The sequence below is a fragment of the Cupressus sempervirens genome, chromosome 2 (genome assembly GCF_028749045.1).
Source record: "Cupressus sempervirens isolate cs-2001-9-10 chromosome 2, ASM2874904v1, whole genome shotgun sequence".
Classification (NCBI taxonomy): Eukaryota; Viridiplantae; Streptophyta; class Pinopsida; order Cupressales; family Cupressaceae; genus Cupressus; species Cupressus sempervirens.
Genome location: NC_143119.1, coordinates 710993432 through 711014886, shown reverse-complemented (window position 1 = coordinate 711014886; position 21455 = coordinate 710993432). Strand labels below are relative to the sequence as shown.

At 35.1% G+C, this 21455-nt stretch overlaps 1 protein-coding gene across 2 annotated transcripts in view; it reads right to left on the bottom strand.

Annotated features, from left to right (window-relative positions):
* The window catches only part of HGL1 (heteroglycan glucosidase 1), a 245265-nt gene that overhangs the window by 136650 nt on the left and 87160 nt on the right, over nucleotides 1–21455 (bottom strand). The gene's annotated exons all lie outside the window — the stretch shown is intronic.

The window sequence follows — 21455 nt, the reverse complement described above, 5'->3', positions numbered from 1 at the left end:
ATTTAAATGAAGTGATAACAAAGATCAAAATGCATACCAGATACAAAAGTAAACTATAGCTTTACTCTTAACTATTACAAAAGAAGACCTGAGATGATCCACAAAGGATTAGAGTTTTTCCAACTACACAATGCTACTTTCCTCGACAATGCACAATATAACAAATAACCATCAACATACCAATGCTTATAACAACTAAAGAATGTCAAACAACTTAGTACGAACAATTTATACATAGTCAAATAACCAATATAATCGAAACAGAATAATAGACATTGTACATTGAATACATCATTCCCCAAAAAGAAAAAGCCATCTTCCAAATGACAACTAAACATAAAGTAATACTCAAGAAGACTAATGACAATATTGTAGACGAACACTTAGACATCAATTGGGATCTATACATTGCAAACTCACAGTTGTAGTGAACTTGGAAAACCATATGAAATTGGTGTCAAGGGGTAGTGCTGTAATAACCCCAAAAGGTTATAACTTCGTCAAACACAAAGTCTTCTCTAATTCACTTGTTTGACATTTCGTCAAACAGTTTGCAAGTACGAGATATATTGCATATCTAAATTCTGATTGCTTTCTAAATGCCAAACTTTAATAAATATGCTTGCAAAGAACACACCAAACATCTAACAATAAATATGCAATTGTTTTTGTATAACACTGATTACAAATAGGAAAATATGCATCTACATAAATCAAACATTAGGGCAACAAATTCTGATATAAATCAGATTACAACAAATTTTACAAACCCTACCAATGCCCTAAATACCTACTCTCAAACAATGCAAAACGTAGTAGATAAAAACCTGGAATTGCTCCAAAGATACGAATTTTCCTATAGCAAATCACTATAGCAGCGACACTGTAGCAGTGGTACTATAGCAAGTTACTGTAGCAGAGTCACTGTAGCAACGATACTGTAGCAAAGTTATTGTAGCAATATCCAACTTATTCCTTACTCCACAAATATGGGCCTAGGCCACAAATTTGGCACTATGAAAAGACTAACTTGTCTTCTCCAACAGTCGCAACCCTTCGGAAGATATTTCACTACCTCACTTATGCAAATCAATGGGAGTGTTCGTTCCCAACAATCAATGTAGCAACTGCAAAAACCCTTGGCTCCACAAGTTATCCAAAAGAGTAGATAGCAACACATTTGATGCTCAACAATGAAGCTGCCCTCTCTATTTACTCTTTTCCTCCAATAGATGGACCTCCTTCTAGAAGAAATAAAATAATATTAAATTCCTCCTGGAAGATTCTTTTAATTTAATTATTTAACATTAGTCGCTTAATTAAATTAATTAAATATAAAGTCACCTTTTAATTTTAATATATTTAATGACTTTATAAGAAATTAATTTAATCAATTTCTCCTTACTTCTCCACTTAGCCTTCGAAGAATGCAAAGGCTAAGAACTCCACTGAGATGCTAAAAAGATGGGGACATTCTCTTGAAATTGCTTGTCCATAAGCAATCTCAACTTTGGATGTTGCAAAACTTCTTCACTCTCCCAAGTGGCAACCTCTACTGGTAGGTCCTTCCACTTCACCAAGTACTCCCTGATAGTACGTCTCCTCAAATTCCTCTCCTTGAACTCAATGATAGCCTCTAGTACTAAAACCAATTTCCCCTCACCGTCCAAGGGTGGAAGCACTATAGAAGGAACAATCTGGTGTCCTAATGCCTTTTTGAGATGTGACACATGAAAAACATTATGGACTCTGCTCTCTGCCGGCAAATCCAACTCGTAAGCCACCTCTCCAACTCTCCTGATCACCCTAAAAGGCCCATAATAATATGGCTTAAGTTTTTCGACACCACTCTTCTTGAGAGTGGACTAGCGGTAAGGCTACAACATCAAATATACCATATCACCTACCTCAAAAGTCCACTCAGTCCTCTTCTGATCAGCATACTGCTTCTGTTGATTCTGTGCCTTAGTGATATTATCCTGAAGGGCCTTCACAATGTCCCGACTCTCCTGTAATAAGTCTCCAGCACTAGGCACTCTACTATCTGATAGCAACAAATCCATAAAACTAGGTGCCTCATATCCATATAATGTCATAAATAGTGACATCTGGATAGACATGTGATAAGTGGAATTATAACAATATTCACATAGATATATCCACTTAACCCAAGCCTTTTGTTGTCCTGCTATTTAATTCCTGAGGTATCCCTCCACCCATTTGTTGACTATCTCAGTCTAACCATCTCTCTAGGGGTGGTAGCTAGTACTCGGAGTGAGCTCTGTCAAGCACAATCTGAACAACTCCTACCAAAAGTGACTCATAAACCTGCTATCCCTGTCGCTTAAAATGCTCCGAGGTAAACCATGCAACCTAAATACCTCTCTGAAGAATAAATCTGCCACCTATGTAGTAGTATATGTAGTGTTGATTGGGAAGAAGTGGACAAACTTTGTAAGTTGATTAACAACAACATATATACAGTCTCTACCTTGGGCTCTTGGCAATTCTGTGATGAAGTCCATGGATAAACACTCCCACTTCCTATCAAAAATCGAAAGTGGCTTAAGTAAGCCGTTTGGGTAAGAGTGCTCTTGTTTATTCTGCTGGCAAGTAGGACACTCTAACATATTACACCTCATCTTTGAGCCCTTTCCAAGAAAAACGCTCATGAATCTACCCGTAGGTTTTGTAAAAACCTGAATGTACTACCATAGGTGAGTCATGATAAACTCTCAACACTATCCTCCTCACCTCTAGCCCTGGCACCAAATAAATGCGCCCTTTATAAATGATGATCTCATTCACAAGGGTGAAATCACTATTCTGGATCGATTCATCTATGAATCTCGATGCCCATGTATCCTTTGCATAGTCTGGGAGGGTCAAATGTCTCCAATCCTCTAATATATCTGTCATCGAGCTCAAGTGGGGTCTTTGTGACAAGGCATCTGCTACTACATTCTGTGCCCCCTTGAAATAGGTAATATCAAAATCATATGCCTGTAATATACTTACCCATTTCTACTACCTATCATTAAGATCTCGTTAACTCAAGAAATGTTTCAGGCTATTGTGGTCAGGCTTTATGCTGAATTTGCTACCCACTAAATACTGTCTGAATTTGGCCAAAGCATGCATTATGGCCAACATTTCCTTATCATAAACGTTGAAGCTCCTCTCAGGCCCCCTGAGCTTCCTACTCTTATTAGCAATCGAGTGCTTGTCCTACATAAGCACTGCTCCAACACCTTCGCCAAGTGCATCACAATGCAACTCAAAAGGTTTGTTAAAATCTGGTAATGCTAGCACTGGACAAGAAGTCATCAACTCCTTGAATTTATCAAAACTTTCCTGTGCCTCAAGAGTCCATAAGAAAGCCCCCTTTCTCATCAAATCTGTCAAGGGTGTTGCATGCCTAGAAAATCCACTAAAAAACCTCTTGTAGAACAGACACAACCCCAAAAATTCTCTCAACTGTGTCAGGATTACTAGAGTAGGCCACTCAATAATAGCACAAATCTTTCCAAGATCCATGCATACTCCCTGAGCACTCATAATGTGACCTAGATATAATAACTCTGATAATCCCAAATCACACTTTGATTCTTTTGCATACAAAGACTATCTGCTCAGAATGCTCAACACAGAATATAAGTGTCGCACATGCTCATCACATGTCCTCCTATACATCAAGATGTCATCAAAGAAGATAACACAAATTTCCTCAACTGATGCTGAAAAACCCGGTTCATTGTGGACTGAAAAGTAGTTGGAGCATTAGTTAGCCCAAATGGCATAACTACAAACTCAAATGGCCACAATGACACTTGAATGCCATCTTCCCTATATCCTGCTCTCTAACTCGAATCTAATGATAGCCTGATCTCAAATCAATTTTGGAGAACATGCTCTATATAGCTCATCTAATAACTCATCAATCTGTGGGATGGAATACTTGTTTTTGATAGTCTTCTTGTTCATGACCCCATAATCTATGCACATCCTAAGAGTATCACCCTTCTTCACCAAAACCACATAAGAAGCAAAAGGAGACTTACTTGGTCTAATGGGCCCCATAGCAAGTAGTTCCTTGATGGTTTTCTCAATCTCTTTGGATTCTTGTAGGGTGTGATCATGATGGGTTTAACACCCTCCTCTAACTCAATAATATGCTCAATACCTCTATCTAGAGGTCTACCTCGTGGTATTTCACTAAAAACCTTGTAGTGCTTAATTCTCAATTCCTCTATGTCTAGGTGATATTCTGATTTTTGTTGCCCCTATAATGGCATTGAAGTGCAACGAGCTGCCCACTCAACTTGGTCATGTCTCAACAAGCTCTCTATGTGTCTGCAAGACATCATCCCAAACCCATTATCACGAATGGCCTTAAGTATATGGGTCTTCCCTTCTAACTGAAACCTAATCTCCATATCTCTCAAATTGAGAGTGAACTCCCCTATATCATGTAACCAAGTCATGCCAAGAACTAAATTTGTATCACCCATGTTAACAACATAAAAATCTGCTTTGAAATCAAAGTTGTTGAACTTTAGGGGCAAACCTATAATCTTCCTGTCACATTTGAGGATGTAGCCATTAGCTACCTTCACTCTCAGACCCTCAAACTGCTCTGCCTATATCCCACACCTCTCAATCAATCTGGAATCAATAAAATTGCGAGTAGCACCTGTATCAAGCAAAGTAATAACTCGTTGACCAGCCAATACCCCTCTCATCCTAAATGATCCCTCTTGTTGTACACTAGTGAGATGGGCCTCCTTAAGTCTACCCTCAGTCTTCTCATCACCTACATCATCTGTGTCTTCCTTTTCTTCAATTGATTCCTCATTTTCAAATTGCTCGTTTGAATTTTCAGAATCAGAATCCTCATAATAAGCCCACATAACCCTGTTTGTTTTCCCCTTTGGCTTCAAAGGGCAATCATGGTTCATGTCATAGGGTCTTTTACAATAAAAACAGAGTTTTTTCTTCCTTAAATCATTCAATGTCTCTCCATCCAAAGGACCAAATGATTTATCTTTATTTTCAGCCTTTGTTTCATTCCTCTCAGGTTTCTTGAAGAATGGTTTGTCTTTGCTAGATGATGCACCCTTTGACTGAAATTTATTTATTGGGGTTGCTTGTTCCATACTTCTAGCCTTCTTAATCGTTTCTTACAAATTGAATGGATCAAAGGCTTTTACCCAACCCTTCAATGGTTCGGATAATCCCTCAGTGAACAAAACTGTTAATGTTTAGCATCAGAAGCAGAAAAACATGAATTACTTGATATACTGAAAATACCGCTGATACCATATATCACAGGGATAAATGCATATATATGTGTATATATATTAATATATGTACACATATATATATGCATACGTCCATGAAACACCATATGTATTATCGGCATTCACTGAGATCATGTTTATTGGCAAACTTCATTATGATCGGGCACTTATGTTTATCGTGCCTTGTTATCAGGTAACAAATCCTTTATCGTGCCTTGTTATTATTATTGGCACTCATAAAGTTTGATTGTTTATTGATTAATTAAACATGACTCCGAAGAGGCATGTCTGTTACCATTATATATGTGGGAGTATGCTGCCGCAGGGAAATCATCAATCTCATGGCATTCAAGTACCTGTAGTCAGTGACAAGATTATAAACACTACTTTCTGTTATCATCAGTATTTCATTTTTTATATAGCATTTCAGTATTGCAGTTGTTGTTAAAGGAGGAAGATAAACAAATACATATTACTGAGATCACTGCCATAGAAAAGCAAAGATATTTTGCATTGTCAAGTAAGATACTCTCTGCAAATATTTATTTGTAATTGTTTTTATCTATCAGAGATCCACAAAATTTAACAAAAACAACCAATCTCCTATCTAGTATATCTGGCACCATAACGAATAGCCTCTAAAAATCACTAATTAAATACTCCAATCCGCCTATCTGTCTCTACTATGCCAACTCCCTGAAGTAGACTTCTGGATCCTTCTTATCAAACCTCTCTACCAACCTGTCCACGAAATCCTAATATGAAGTCACTTGGTTATGCTGAAGGGTAACCAGCCATCATGTGCAACTCCCTCTAAATGTAGTGTGGCATATTTTATTGACTCCACTTCTGTCATAGGTCTCAATGCTAAGAAGGTATCAAGCTTGTGTTGTTATTCTACTACTCCCATCAAATGTAGTCAAGGAAAGTTTCCCTATAGCACGCTTTAATTCATTATCCACGCCACGAGATCTCCTATTCTATCTGACTGCACGGTAGTGTTCCCTTCTTTGGTTCACAAACCTCTCAAAAGTCATTCTCTCCCGTACCTACGGTGTCAATAATTCTCATTCATCATTAGCAGCCATAAGGATATCTGCAAATGTCTCATCCTCAGCTTCCTCTGCTAGCTCCTGTACTGGTTCCTTTCTAACAAAGGTAGGACGTGTGGGCCTGTTTGTTGTTCTCGAAAGAGTTATATGAGCTCTAGGTGATCCCACTACACTCCTGTTATACCCTTGTTCCTAATTCGGTCTGTCCTTTGGGTTCATGCACTCAACTATGGTGGTGATTGCTTACAAAGCCTGAGCCATCTGCTCTTGTCCTATAACCATTGCTCTCAAAAATTCTCTTGTTTCCTGATCCTCATTCTTATTGTCTCTTGGTGGGCTATGCTCTTGCCTGTCACCCATGGTGTCTGCCTACCTGTCAAAATCTTGTTCCCTATCAAACAACGCTCGCCTACAAGTGTAAAATCTATGAGAGCCAACCCCAAGTGGCTGCATGTGATTGCTAAACCCTTAGGATGGCAAGATTTAGCTCTAATACCAATGTAATAATCCCAACAGGTTATAACTTCATCAAATATAAAGTCTTCTCTAATTCACTTGTTTGACATTTCGTCAAACACTGTGCAAGCAAGAGATATATTGCATATCTAAATTCTAATTGCTTTCTAAATGCCAAACTTTAGTAAATATGCTTGCAAAGAACACACCAATCATCTAACAATGAAGATGCAATTGTTTTTGTATAACACTGATTACAAATAGGAAAATATGCATCCACATCAATAAACCATTAGGGCAACAAATTCCAATATAAAACATTGATATAAATCAGATTACAACAAATTTTACAAACCCTACCAATGCCCTAAATACCTACTCTCAAACAATGCAAAATGTAGTAGATAAAAACCTGGAATTACTCCAAAAATAAGAATTTTCTTGTAGCAAATCACTGTAGCAACAACACTATAGCAGCGGTGCTATAGCAAAATTACTATAGCAGCGGTATTGTAGCAATATCTAATTTATTCCTTACTCCACAAATTTGGCCCTAGGCCACAAATTTGGCACAATGAAAAGACCGATTTGTCTTCTCCAACAGTCGCAAGCCTTCGGAAGATATTTCACCACCTCAATTATGCAAATCAATGAGAGTGTTCATTCCCAACGATCAATGCAACAACTGTAGCAACCCTTGGCTCGACAAGTTATCCGGAAGAGTAGATGGCAACACATTGGATGCTCAACAATGAAGCTGCCCTCCCTATTTATTCTTTTCCTCCACTAGATGGACCTCCTTCTAGAAGAAATAAAATAATATTAAATTCCTCCTAGAATATTCTTTTAATTTAATTATTTAACTTTAGTCACTTAAGTAAATTAATTAAATATAAAGTCACCTTTTAATTTTAATTTATTTAATGACTTTATAAGAAATTAATTTAATCTATTTCACCTTATTTCTCCACTTAGCCTTCAGAGAATGTAAAAGCTAAGAACTCCATTGAGATGCTAAAAAGATGGGGACATTACAAATGCCCATTGTAGAGGTCTGCGGGCAGCACCCCTAGCAAGCCCAGTCATTTTCGTGAATTTTTAAGATATCAAATGCAATGCTGATGAAGCCAAAAAAAAACAATTTGAGTGTTTGACCAATGGATGTAACATGATGGGAAGAATCCTCTTCGTCGTAATAATAAGAAATGGCACTGTCAAGCGGTGAAGGAATTCATTATCCGCCAATGAGGTGGTGTTTTGAGAAATGCACCTTGGTTGAGACTATCACATGCACACAGAAGTGTCAACCATACCATGTCATAGTAATATTATCAAAATGTCATAATGAAACTACCATACTATGTAATATGAAAATGTCATTCACTTTTAATGCTTGCAAAGTGTGCAAGATGAATGTTTCGAGACTATACGAGTTGACAGTTTGGATATCATACAAGGACAATGCTTGGATGTTGCACAATTGAATTTTTTGAAGGACGTAATTTTGATGTCGTACAATGGAGAAATTTTGTGAATTGACAATGAGAAGTCATGCAATGAGAAAGTGCAACAGTACAATTAGAAAGGTTAAGTGTCATACAATGTGAATAACAAGGAATACAAGAAAAAGAATTGGAGGATGTACAGTGTGAGTTGTAGAATATCATACATGTCTATGGAAAAAACTATTCTTGCCTGTGGGAGGCATCCAAGCATTTTACATAAATAGCATATGATCACTGAGAATGAGAACTATGGTGCCACTAAGAATGCGAGATATAATGCCACCAAGAATGGCAGATATAATGTCCTCAATAATATAACTCGTAAAGTCACCAGGAGAAATATAATGCCATGGGGTATAAAAGTTGTCATGACACCAAGAAGGAACATCATTCTGCAAAGAAAAAGAATATGTCCCACCTTTTGTTATTTCCACAGGTGTTGTATTATGTACATGATTTCTTGGAAGATTGATAGAGGAAGAAAATATTCTTCCTTTATACTTATCAGTGGTATCCCTTTGCCAAAGGTCACCACACTTCTTTTAATATAATAAATATAATAATAATATATAACATAATTATTATATTTCAATTATATCTCAATTATTATATCATCACAATAATATAGTTATATTTTTTAAGTAAATAGAAAGTTGGATAGGGCCAACTCCCATTATATACTTGAAACAGAGATAGATATAGAAAAAGCCCTAAACAACAAAAACGACCTAAGTTTAGAGATATCACTACCAAAATATGAAAAAAACTACCAAATTTGTCATAACGCCTATACCCTACAAATAGCTAACACCTTTGCCTATACTAAATAGTATCAAAAAATTATATAGTTATATTATCCCAACTATATATGTTATCTATGTCGGCCTAAAGGAATCCAGCCATAGCTACAATCTTAATTACAAGGTTCGCCAAATTCGGGCCATGAAATTCGAAATTCGACAAACCTTAAATTCCTACATAAAAGTTTTAAAATTTTGTCTAAAATTTGTACAAAAAATGACAATTGTTTTTCATTAGGGTTTCTTATAAGACTTTTTCGCAATTAGTGCCTAACATCGCGTAAGACCAAGAAGAAATGTAGAGATGAAGAGGTCGCAAGTCCGCTAAGTACAGAATAAGAGAAGTCAACAAGCCTAACAGCTAATAGACATTTCAATCATTGGAAGATTGCTAATAGCCATTCCAAGATTGTGGGTCGACATATGACCTTCAGTCATTTTTAACTCATCAAGTTTAGAATGCCAAAGATTTAGATATTTATATCAAACAAGAGCTCTCCTATCGCAAAGATGGAAAGGCACCTTATTGAAGTGATACAAAACGATTTTTTTAAAATATTTAATCTATGCAATTGAATTATTTATTATATTTATATTTATAGGTATTATTTTATTTTAAATCTAATATTATTATTTTTTAATCTTGTAATACTATCATTTGATTTTTATAAATGAAAATGTTTGGTAGAGTTTAAATTACAAATATATTAAATTTGAAAGTTCAAATTATTTTATTTAATATAAACAGATTGAAATATTTAACTTACCAATTGAAATATATTAGTATTTTAAAATTATTATAATTTATTTAAATTTAGTGTAAGATTATTTATTTTCATAACTTTAATTAATTATTATATTTTAAAAACTAAATTTATATAAGGTGAACTTAATAACAAATTTTTTCCCTTGCTGAATTTCATTCAAACTTTATTGCGGTCAAATACAAACTCAAACCTTGTGACATAGGCTACAATAACATCAACACTCCTTAGCTAGGGAGGAATCCTTATCATTTACAAGTTACATTACCTAATTGTGATGATTGACCTCAATGGCTACATCCATATGTCGAAATATATTCTTGTGATATCCACCATTATGACTTAGCCATAAATGTCACTTCACGTGATATCCACCATGATGGCTTTCCATAAACATCACCTTATGTGATATTCACCATTATGGCTTTCCATAAATATCACTTCATGTGATATCCACCACCATGGTTGTCCATAAATATCACCTCATGGGACATCCACAATTATGGCTTATAAACAAGTGTTATATCCACCAATATAGCTTGTCCATAGATATCACCTCAGATGATATCCACCATTATGGTTATTCATAGATATTACTTCACTAGATGTCAACCATCGCTGTGAGATCATCGCCTCACAGTGTTTAACATTGTGAGATCATTGAGATCATCACCTTATAATAATAGTCACCATGGGTCATCCAGAGGGTAAACACACAAGTACAAGAAAACCACCACGAATTCTCTCACATGGTATTGTCATGGTGTTGCACATGACATCTACCATAAACCATATCAGAGAGTGGTAATAAGGACCTGCACCTCAAGTCTCTTTAAAAGATAAATGCATTAACAAGTGATTGCACCTCAAACTTCTCCCTCATGGAGAAGAACTCATTATAGTACATCTTAAGGAATCAATGATGCTAAGGCTCCCTCTCATCCAAAGCTTCGTTCTTCACAACACCAACATGTCTCGAAAATGCACAAACTCTACTCTAGCAAGTGGTTGGGCAAGAATATCAATCATTTGGTCATGAATGCTAATGTACTTAAACTAGATAGCTTTCCTTTGCACCATGTCTCTAATATTGTGATGTTTGATCTCTACATACTTTGGTCTATCATGAAACACAGGGTTAGAGTCTGTATCACTCTTGGTGAATCTCAACCTCACCAAGTATCCATCTAGTCAAGAATATCATGACCTACATGTTTGCATAAAGAACTTTCAGCAATGGGACTTGTTGTCCTACATTTTGTCACCACAAAATGTTCATAATAGCACGAAACTTTTTCAAGCTAGTTTCGTGTTTCTCTAAGCTTGAATTTGATATTCAATTGCTTAATGTTGATCAGTCGATCCATTTCAATTTGTATATCAAATCATTTTACTGAAGGCCTTTGTCAAGTCTTTTTCGTTTTGTTTTTTTGTCAAGCCTTTGCTTGATTTTTGAAGCCCTCATCGTCCTTTCTTTTCTTTTGAGTTTGCATTTTTGGTTTTGCTCATGTCATGCCTTTTGCTTTTCCCTTCGATTTGGTCTCACCTAGAGCTAAATTGAACTTGTTAGTCAAAAGATATGCTTGTTTTAGTGCCTCAAAAATGGACCTTTTTGGTGCAACAGCACGAATTAAAAATATGATGTTATATTTTTAATTTGACTTTCACTTTTTGATAAATATAACTTAAATTCACTTTTTGTTATGTTTTTACGTTACTTTAACTTTAAATTTTTCACTTAAAAGTGACTATATCACTATATAGTTTCAATTTAATTTTTAATTTTTAAATCAAATGTTCATTTAAATAATACTTTTTAAATGATGTTTATATGTTATATTTTTTAATATGATAGCTAAATATTGTTTCTGACCCATTTAGTAACATTTTTATAAATTTAAGTGAATTAAATGACTTTAAGTTATCAAAAGTGGACATTTTATATGAAATTACATGTAAAATCCATCAAAAGTAGACATTTTACACGTCACTGCATATAAAGTTCAACTTGGTGAACCTTTTTGATGTCTTCACATCAAAAGTCTATCAAAAGTGGACTTTTTTTTATGTCATTGCATGAAAAGTTAAGTTTTTGTCTTTGCATCCAAAATGTGAGATGTAACTTAAAATGTACATTCTCTTCCAAAAGGTCTGATTTTGATTGCTTGCACATTTTAAAATATGCTATCGACCCAAAAAGGTTCGATTTTCCTTGTTTGCACATTTTGATCTATGTTATTGACCCAAAAAGGTTCGATTTTAAACTAAAGCATGGTTTAATATGTGTATTGGCCTCCAAAAAGTCCGATTATGAAGTAATGCATGCATTTGCCTTCTAAGACCTGATTTTGATCATTGAGAGAGATCTTCTTAACAGTTTTGCATGAGATATTCTTCAATAGGGTCGTTTTTGCTTAGCCATGGATCTTCCAAAATTGAAAATGGATTTATCTTGCTAAAAAAAAAAAATTTCAAAAGGGCACGTTTTTAGAAAAATCTTCAAATAAATCCATTTAGAGTGATTTAAATTACATTTTTGCAAGGAAGAGAGGCGTTTTGGCATCTTCAATCATTTGCAATACATCTTGGCTCACATTTTTGCACTTGGAAGCCAAAAACAAATTCATTTCATGTTTTTTATGAATCACGTTTTTGCTAAAAACGCCTAGAAAATTGGGGTTTTTATTCACTTTTTTGCATTTCAGAGTCACGTTTGTGCATTTTGATCCATGTATATGCATTTGGGGAAGTTGTTTTTGCATTCACAAGTCAAAAATGACTCAAAAACATGCATTTTTTTGCCACATTTTTGCAAAAACGGACCCAGATTTTTGCATTTAAAAGTCATCTTTATGTTCAAAAAACTCAAAAAATGGCATTTCTAGCCCATACCTTTGATCAAGACGCATTGTTTTTTAGATTTAAATGCATGATATTGTCTTTGGAGACCATGTATTTGGCACTTTCATGTCAAATTCGACCCTTCATTGCTCATTAATATTTCTTAAATGTAGGTACAGAAAAAGTCAAAAAGTTGTTTGGAAATTCGGATTTGAGGAAGAATTGATCGTCGAGTCTATAAAACTTGTTATTTTGGCTCTTTAACCTCCAAGTAAATGGACATTTTCAAACTTGCTCATCAATTCATGCTTATATTGCTATTTTCATGCACATTATTGCTTGATGATTGCCACTTGTTGAAATCATCCCCATGGAAAGTGCATTTTTCCTTTAAAAATGAAGAATTTGTTCATTTTCATGTTTTTGGTTCTTTCTCAAGTTCCAATTTCGAATTTAAGTGTTGAAGTGTTTTGCATCTTGGCATGTTTGAGTCACTTTCCAAAGGTGCATTTTTCTTTGTGATTTTGTGTTTTGTGTTTGCTTGTCGGTTTTCCCCACTTTGGAGAAGTCACAATTTCTTTCCCAAGAACTTGTTGCTTCACTTCATGAGAAAGCATCATCACGTTCCACATTCTGTTTCCATATCACAACACCTCACCTCTCATTCAAAAAATACGATTACATGTTTTCCATCTCATTCACCATCCGCACATGCATGTAATCTCATTTTTCATTTCCATTTTCACTCATCTCACTTTTCGCATCCATTCACACAAAACGATTACACGAAATGTCTTACGTTTAATTGCATCTCAAAAGTCCATTTTGATTAAAAGTCACTTTTTGAAAAGTCAAAAAGATGTCATTTTCATCTTTCATGCACTTTGACTTCACCTTTTCACCTAAAATGACTATAAAGTTCATTTTCCCTCAAACTTCATTCCGTTTTCACCTCTCCATATGCATTCGTGCCTCTATGAGAAAATACATGTTTCTGAATCTTTCCATGCTTTGCACCTCATCTTCCATTCACACTTACATGTAAAAGCTCATTCACCATCCGCCTTCGCATTCCATCTCACTTTCCATTCCTCATTACATGTTGCATTTACATGTAATCCATTTTCTGTGTAATGACATCTTGAAAGCCCAAGTCACTTTTTAAAAGTCAAAAGTTCTCATTTGCACGCATTTCCATGCGCCAAGCACTTTACTCCAAAACTTTTTTTAAAAAGAGGTAAAGGAAATGATGTAAAGCTGTTCTGAATTTACATCCAGACACCATCAAGAAGGTTTTCAAAGTGTCAGAGAATCCAGAATGTGTCAATCTACAAAAGGAGAATTCACGAAAACTTGAGCGACAAAAGTTGGATCACATCAAGTTTTCAAATGACAACAGACAATTCATCAAAGTCAGAGGTTATCAAAAGATGCAACACCATGGTTATCAAGGTGAATGCAGCGATACAAAGTACAGGAACTCCTAATCCTATGATCATTTGGGATTGCGTCGTCAAGTACAAGGCCCTTAAGAATTGTTTCCTTCTCTTTCGTCTTCATTCTTCTTCTTTCATGTTTGTAGTTGGAGAAGATGCATTGCATGAAAAAATGTAATTACATGTAATGCGAGTTGCATGTACATAAAAATATGTAATGTGAGTTGCACGTGCAGTTGCATGTAACCCTATATTTTCTCGTTTGGTTAGACTAGGTCAAAGTTGGTTGAGTTGCTCCCACTTTTTTCTCCACCTTTTTCTCAACTCTTGTGCCTATATAAAGGAGTGCCCCCTCATTGTAAAAATCATCTTTTGTTGTATGCAAGAAAGCTCTGCCACATTTGTGCAAGCATAACTTTGATTGTGTAGTATGAATTTGGGAGAAAAGTGAATAAAAAAAGCAATTGAATTTGAAGCTTTGACTAGAAGCAATTGTAATAGAACAAATTAGAAGCTTTGATTGTAATTTGTGCCTATTGTCTTGATTCATGTTATTATTGTGTGTTCAATAATAGAGCATAGTGATTTAAGAAGCAATCGGAGCCAAAGCTTTGACTGGGAGCGGTTGTGGAAATATATAGCTAGAAGCTTTGTCTGTAGCTTATACTTCTTTCTTAATTCGCAAAATAGTTAAGTTATTCTTACTTTTAGGAGTCTTTGTGCCCTAATTGTAAAGCTTTTCCATATAGAAGTACGACCAGACTTAGAGCCAAACTGGTACATTTTCAACTAGCCTTTGAGTTAGTGAAGGTTTATCAGTATCACTGCTTCCAGCTCTTAATAGAAGTGTAGTTAGAGATTCACCCTGCCATTACTCGCTCCACAAGTAAGTGTATTCTTTCTTGGAAGATAAAAAGAAAGGATATTGGTAAGACCCATTTTACAAAATCTCTCAACTTCTTGCTCACTTTGAGTTGATCCAAGGAATGGTGAGAAGAGGGAGCATTCCCTTTAAGGTAGGAGACTCTATCTCACATGCTATAGCTAGTCATCCTATTTTGCAACTGAATTTTTACCCAAAACTGTCAGTTGCAAAATATCCACCCAACAGGACTCCAACCCATGAATCATAATCGTCTGACTGGTCATTAGAAAAGTCATCTCAACATGGCCTACTCCCTCTAAAGCAATATGACCAAGATCCTTGGAAACCAAATGAATTAGATACTCTAGTTGCTCCCTTTGTCACAGAAGCATGCACTACTTACATGGTCCTAAATATGGAATATATCTTGCTCCAAGAGACATCATCTAGCATGATCCACATATGGTTGAAAGTGCCTCAACCAAAACCACCTTGGACCTACTATCATAAGATCGAGCCCTAGACCTGAAAGGAATATGACAATCCTAAGATTAGAACAAAATCTCCTTGTAGTCTGCTCCCTCCCACTAGAAGAGCCCTCTTTTCAAAACTTAGCTTAGCAATCCTAGTTGCTACCATTACCTATACATATGTCTCGGCAACATTCCTGGTTAGATGAAGGTCTGAAACTCCAAAGGTGGATCTCTGTATCATCTGCACAACCAGCCATGTGTTCATTTTTAGCTCCCAAGATATTCTGCTATACACCCATCAACTAATTCAATCAATAGAGGTGCTCAATGTTGTTGACACGCCTAAAACGTCGACATCATAATTATCATCTTCTACTATGGAAACAATCATCATACTCAAATTGTCAATGATATGCCAATCAAACTATCAATGGATAGAAGGGTTGCCAATAGCAAGGTATTGTCTCTATGTAATCTTTTAAAACTTGTCACTAAATTTATGACATAAGTCATCACGTCCTCAAAATAGTCATCACTACTTCTATTGAAAAATAGTAATATTTCCCAATAACCTCGTGTCACCAAGAACCACCAACATCAATCATACAAAGGACAATGAAGCCAAGATACTTATCCAAATATTTTTGCTTGTCCCCATCAAACTAAGAAATCTTTGCGCAAGCCATGAAATGTTGGTCTCAGATATATTTTCCCAATAATAAATTCAAGGCACCATAATTGTTCTCATAACTCCTCCCAAGTTACAAAACTCCTTCCATATGATTTTGCCGGTATTGATATATTCCTGGATCACATACAACTTTATTCTAGAGTCACAATGCTTCCAATATATCTCACGACTACCTTTAGAAAGTAGAGGGGTCAAGAAAAATCTCTGTCTTCATAATCTCCAATACATGTTTCAAATTATCTATATCATTCGTAATCGCAATCTTATAATGGTCGATGTAGGATATGCTTGCTCTAGTCAATGAAGTCTCTGGCAAGAATTAAATGTCAATTCAAGTTTTGTTTAAACTTCGTCTCCACAAACAATATTAGCAACATATAAGCAATCACTAACCAACAACATCTTTGTTATACATGCGACCTATACTCTACAATTTCGGATGTGTTTCTACTACTTCCATGTGATCCCATAAAACAGAAGAATTGTATTTGCGCTCGAACGAATTAAAAGGAACCATTCAAAGTGGGATATGTATCAGTATTCATTGCAGTCAGTCATCTTAAAAATATCAAATTTTCTTTGTAACTTCCAACAATGTATGCATGCAAGAACCCACAAGACACCCACATTTCATATATACATCTAGTAGCACACTCACAATTTACAAAAAAAAAATTATCAATTTCTCTTTCTTGTTACACTTTAGTAGATACCCATACCATGTTCTAAAACTTTCATTTTGGCACAGGAAATATGGACATTCGTAATGGCTATAGAGTTTATCATTACACAGGTCAATTGCATTTTCTCAAAAGGATCCAAAGCCTTCTCATCAAATCAATTTTGTGTGTATCCATCATCATAGCCACCATGGCATAAAAAAGGTAGAATATGACAACATCAAAGGCAACATCCTTAGACTGTTGAGATCATCTCTGAAATTCTAGCCTTCTCTTACTATTCGGCTTAGAAATCCAACTCCTCATGTAGTACTACTAAATCGTATCTTTGAATCCTTAAGATCCCAATGGAAGCGTTCACTCTCTTGCTTCAATCTTGTTAGAGGGATGCGTTGAATTGTAGTGTCTCCAGTTAAACTGTGATCTTCGTGGGTGTAGATATTAGTTGATTGAAATGTCAATTCAACAAACAAAAATTAAGTCCGCCCATTGTTAACAATGTTGCCAACTATGTTGTAAAGCAGTTGCCACGTGGTATGCATATTGTCTTCAATAACTCTCATTGGGACACATAAATTTTCAGTAGATAAATTTGTGTCAGCAATACCAATTTCCCTTCTACATAGATCTGTAATTCCACATTCACACACGACACAGTTAAATGAAGTTTTGTATAAGTATAGAAGACATCAATTAAGCAATGGCTGAGAATTTACAACCAACTCTAATCATAACTGATAACTACCAGCCAACCTCCTTCATCGTGTCTTTTGATTAAATAGTCGAACATTCTTTCAAAACTTATAAATATTTGTGATAGAAGACTAGTAATCTTATATTCAAGTCGTTGAATACTTATGTAGAATTAATTAAAAAATATATATTCAATATATAATTTATCCAATGTAATTCTTGAATATACAAGTATCAATACAATTACGAACCCATATAGATTTTTATTTTTTTGATAGCTATATTGTCCTGGATATTGTCAGCCTCAATAGTCATAGTAAAAGACCAACTATATAAATAATTGCCCCTGCATATATCAAATACATCCATCGACATTATATCAAATACATCCACTGAATTTCTATAGTCTCAAATGCACACACAATAATCTACAAAATATGCTGCTGCTTGTGAATAATTTACCCTACAATACATCTTACCTCCAGCCTTTGCCAACAAAAAACATTTTTTATTCCACTTTAAGATCTCCAACGAACATCCTAATTTGCCCCATTATGACCTTGAAAGAGGCATTTCCAACGTACAATCAACCAATGCACAATTTCTGTCATTCCCTCGTTAGCGAGATAGTACATCTGAAAATCACTCATGTCTTTCTCTGGTTAGCGAACTGCCTCAAAACATGGAAATCGCTCAAGGTCAAAACATCCCTAAGACCAATTTGATCTAATATCATGTTTTTTTTGCATGAGTTATATAATGTATATAATTTTCTTCAACAAATGATAGAGGAAGAAATAATTCTTTTTTATACTTATCAGTGGGGCCCCTTCACTAAGGGTCAACATACTTCCCTTAATATACTAATATAATATTATTATTATATTATTATATAATATAATAATAATAAAATATTATTATCATATTATCATATATATTAACTAGTTATATTATCACAATTATATATGTTAGTATGTCAGCCTGAAGGAATCCGGCCATAGCTACAATAACATCAACACCTTAAATATTTTTTTAATCCTCACCTTATATTTTTGGGCTTTACTTGCTTTATTTCTCCATACTTAGCATTTTTAATTCTTCATCTTAATATTTTTTCTTCTATTGTAATTGATTTGTTACCATACTTGTATTTCCATTTGAATGGCATTGGTTTTATTCCACGACATTCTCCACTTCAACCCTTTCTTTGCAAAGCCTTTTCTTCTCAACATGTGGGTTTGAATATGTTGTTTCCTTTGCTTGGACACGACAATTAGCAAAACTTCATTTTTCCTTGCAACGTCAATTAGGTTAATGGCAGCCCTTTCCTTTGGACATCAAATGTAATCATGGTCCTCAATGCCACAACACTTGAACACTAATTGTAAACTGTCTTTCCTATTTTAGCACTATCCCACAAAGTATCTCCATTTGCTACATTGCTAGCATTGTATGATAGGGCATCCTTTGGAGTCATATTGTATTTGATTTTTCCTTCCTCATTGATTTTGATAATCATCTGGCAATACATTTTGTGGTTTTAAATTTTAATGGAGTGTACTCTCCCTAAGTGAAGAGTATTAGTGTATTTATGGTCTTAAAATTGTATGTGCACTCCTTTATTAAACGAACATAAGTTGGCAAATCTCACAAAATATCTTTCAAGGATAATTACCTTTTGTGTGCCTGTTATATTTCACACTCAGTACACCATAGTTCATTAGTTTATTTATTGGTTCTTTATCTTCCTTCAATTCTTCAGGTCGATATTTCTATGCCTGATGCAATCTTTAAATGCAAGGAATGAAAAGTAACACAATATCGCTTGTAGTTATAGGATTGCTAACTCAGATATATTCCTTCAATTCATGCAATGTTTGATATACTAGTATTGCCAATAGCGAATAGTTGGTCTCAATTATGGAATTATAAATTTGTAAAAAAACTGATGTTGGTCTGGTATACAATTATTCCTTGCAATCAATGGTGATGTCTCTGATCTTCCTTGATATGCTTGCTCCCAGTATTAGCCACGTAGGCAGATGCTCCAAGAGCCTATCCAAATATGAATGAGAAAAAAGGTTATATCTCTAATCCAATTTGGTAATCACAAATATTATGATGTTTGTCTTAATCAGATTTCCTGAATCAAATGCTCATCTCAATATATTAAGAGATAAAAGTTCCAATATACCCTTTTGAAGAATACTGGAAAAGCCTCATGATACCTACAGTATTGACCACGTCATTCAGGATACAAGTTTAGGGTGATGGAGGGGAATGGTGTTTAGGCCCCACTAGGTACACCAGCTCATGAGCATAGTTACAAGTACTACCACATGAGGCCAAGGGGATACAGAGATTCCACTCTTGGGTCTAGGGATGTGGATAATTAGGGCACCTCATGATGTCTTTCCTATATTAACCTTCATTATGGTTGAGCCCATGAGAATTGTGCATTATAAGACTCTCTATCTTAACCCTAAAAATGGGTATATTACATGTATAATGATTTAATTATTGTCTAATCTGGTTGCAGGTTCCTCTGAAACAGGCTTATCTTACCTTATTCTTAAGTGAGGATTTTTTATTATATCTCTAACCATATTTTTCTCTCGGTTTCATTTGGATTTCTGAATGTCGGGCAAAGTATAAGGTGATCCCACAATGGAATATTAAAGTTTCCCTTCCCTAGTGGCTCCTACACAATTTTGGCACAATTAAGGGGTGTTAAGTAGTGTTAACTGTTAAGAGAGTAGCGAAAGAGGTAATGGAAGTGGATCAGAGAAGATGATGAGTAGATATAAGTGGGGCATTGTTTCAGCCCTGGGGTTTGTTAGTTTTAGACCAGTCATTTTTTTGGTTGAGGTCTATTGGTTGGTGCTATTTCTGCATTTGGTGTCTAGAGCTTGATGTAGTGGCTCTATTTTTTATTTTTTATCTAATCTACGAACCAGCATGCACTTGTAGTATTTAGATGTGTTCCAGAGCATATTGTTAGTTTTGAATCTTACATGTAATCACTAAATTCCAAAGGGTGGAGACCTCGAATAGACTCCCAAATATAATCTAAATAAACAAACTAAAAGTGTTAAGTTAAACCTGATTTAATAGAATTTAATTTATAGGCTGACTGCTGCACCCAAGACCTCCACCATTGTCAAGGACTCAATGGTGCACATAAGAAAAAATATGGTATAGAGTGGGAAAACATAGTCAAGAGGAAAGAAAATGAAAAACAAAAAACAATCTTCATCTTCCAAAAACAACAGGAAAAACTCTACCTCAGCTATCATAATATACATTCCTCAAGCATTTAGACAATGATATTGTAACACACGTTTGAAATGCTTATAATTACTTCCTTCAAAGTAATGTGTAACAGCAAAAAATCTGTCCAAAATGTGACTGCAAAAAAACACACATTTGGACTACAGCTAATTTCCTCGAACCTTCTCCAGTCTAATACTTCACATTTACACATTACCATTTTACTACCACTAGATGCATGCTAGTTTTATAACTGAAGAAAGATGGATAAAGAAGAAGCATTAAGCCACAAACACAGGCATCCATCACAAATTTCATGAACGTAAAGATATAGAATACTAACTTTACAACTCCAGTCACTGGAGAAATTAATGGTTCTTTGTGATTTTTTGATTTCCTATCCTTTCAAATAGATTTTCAATATCATATATCATTCTTTGGATCAATTCCTAACAGGATTACCTGAATGCATGCATGTAGGTATCATTAAAGTGTTTGCTTCTAGGGGTGTTTTGCATTGAAGTGCACAAAATCTGATAAAAATTGTTTCGAGAGATTTAGAGGAAGTCAGAACTGAGAAAGTATTTTTTATCCTACACCAATAAGATAAAATGGATGCTTAATGAGCT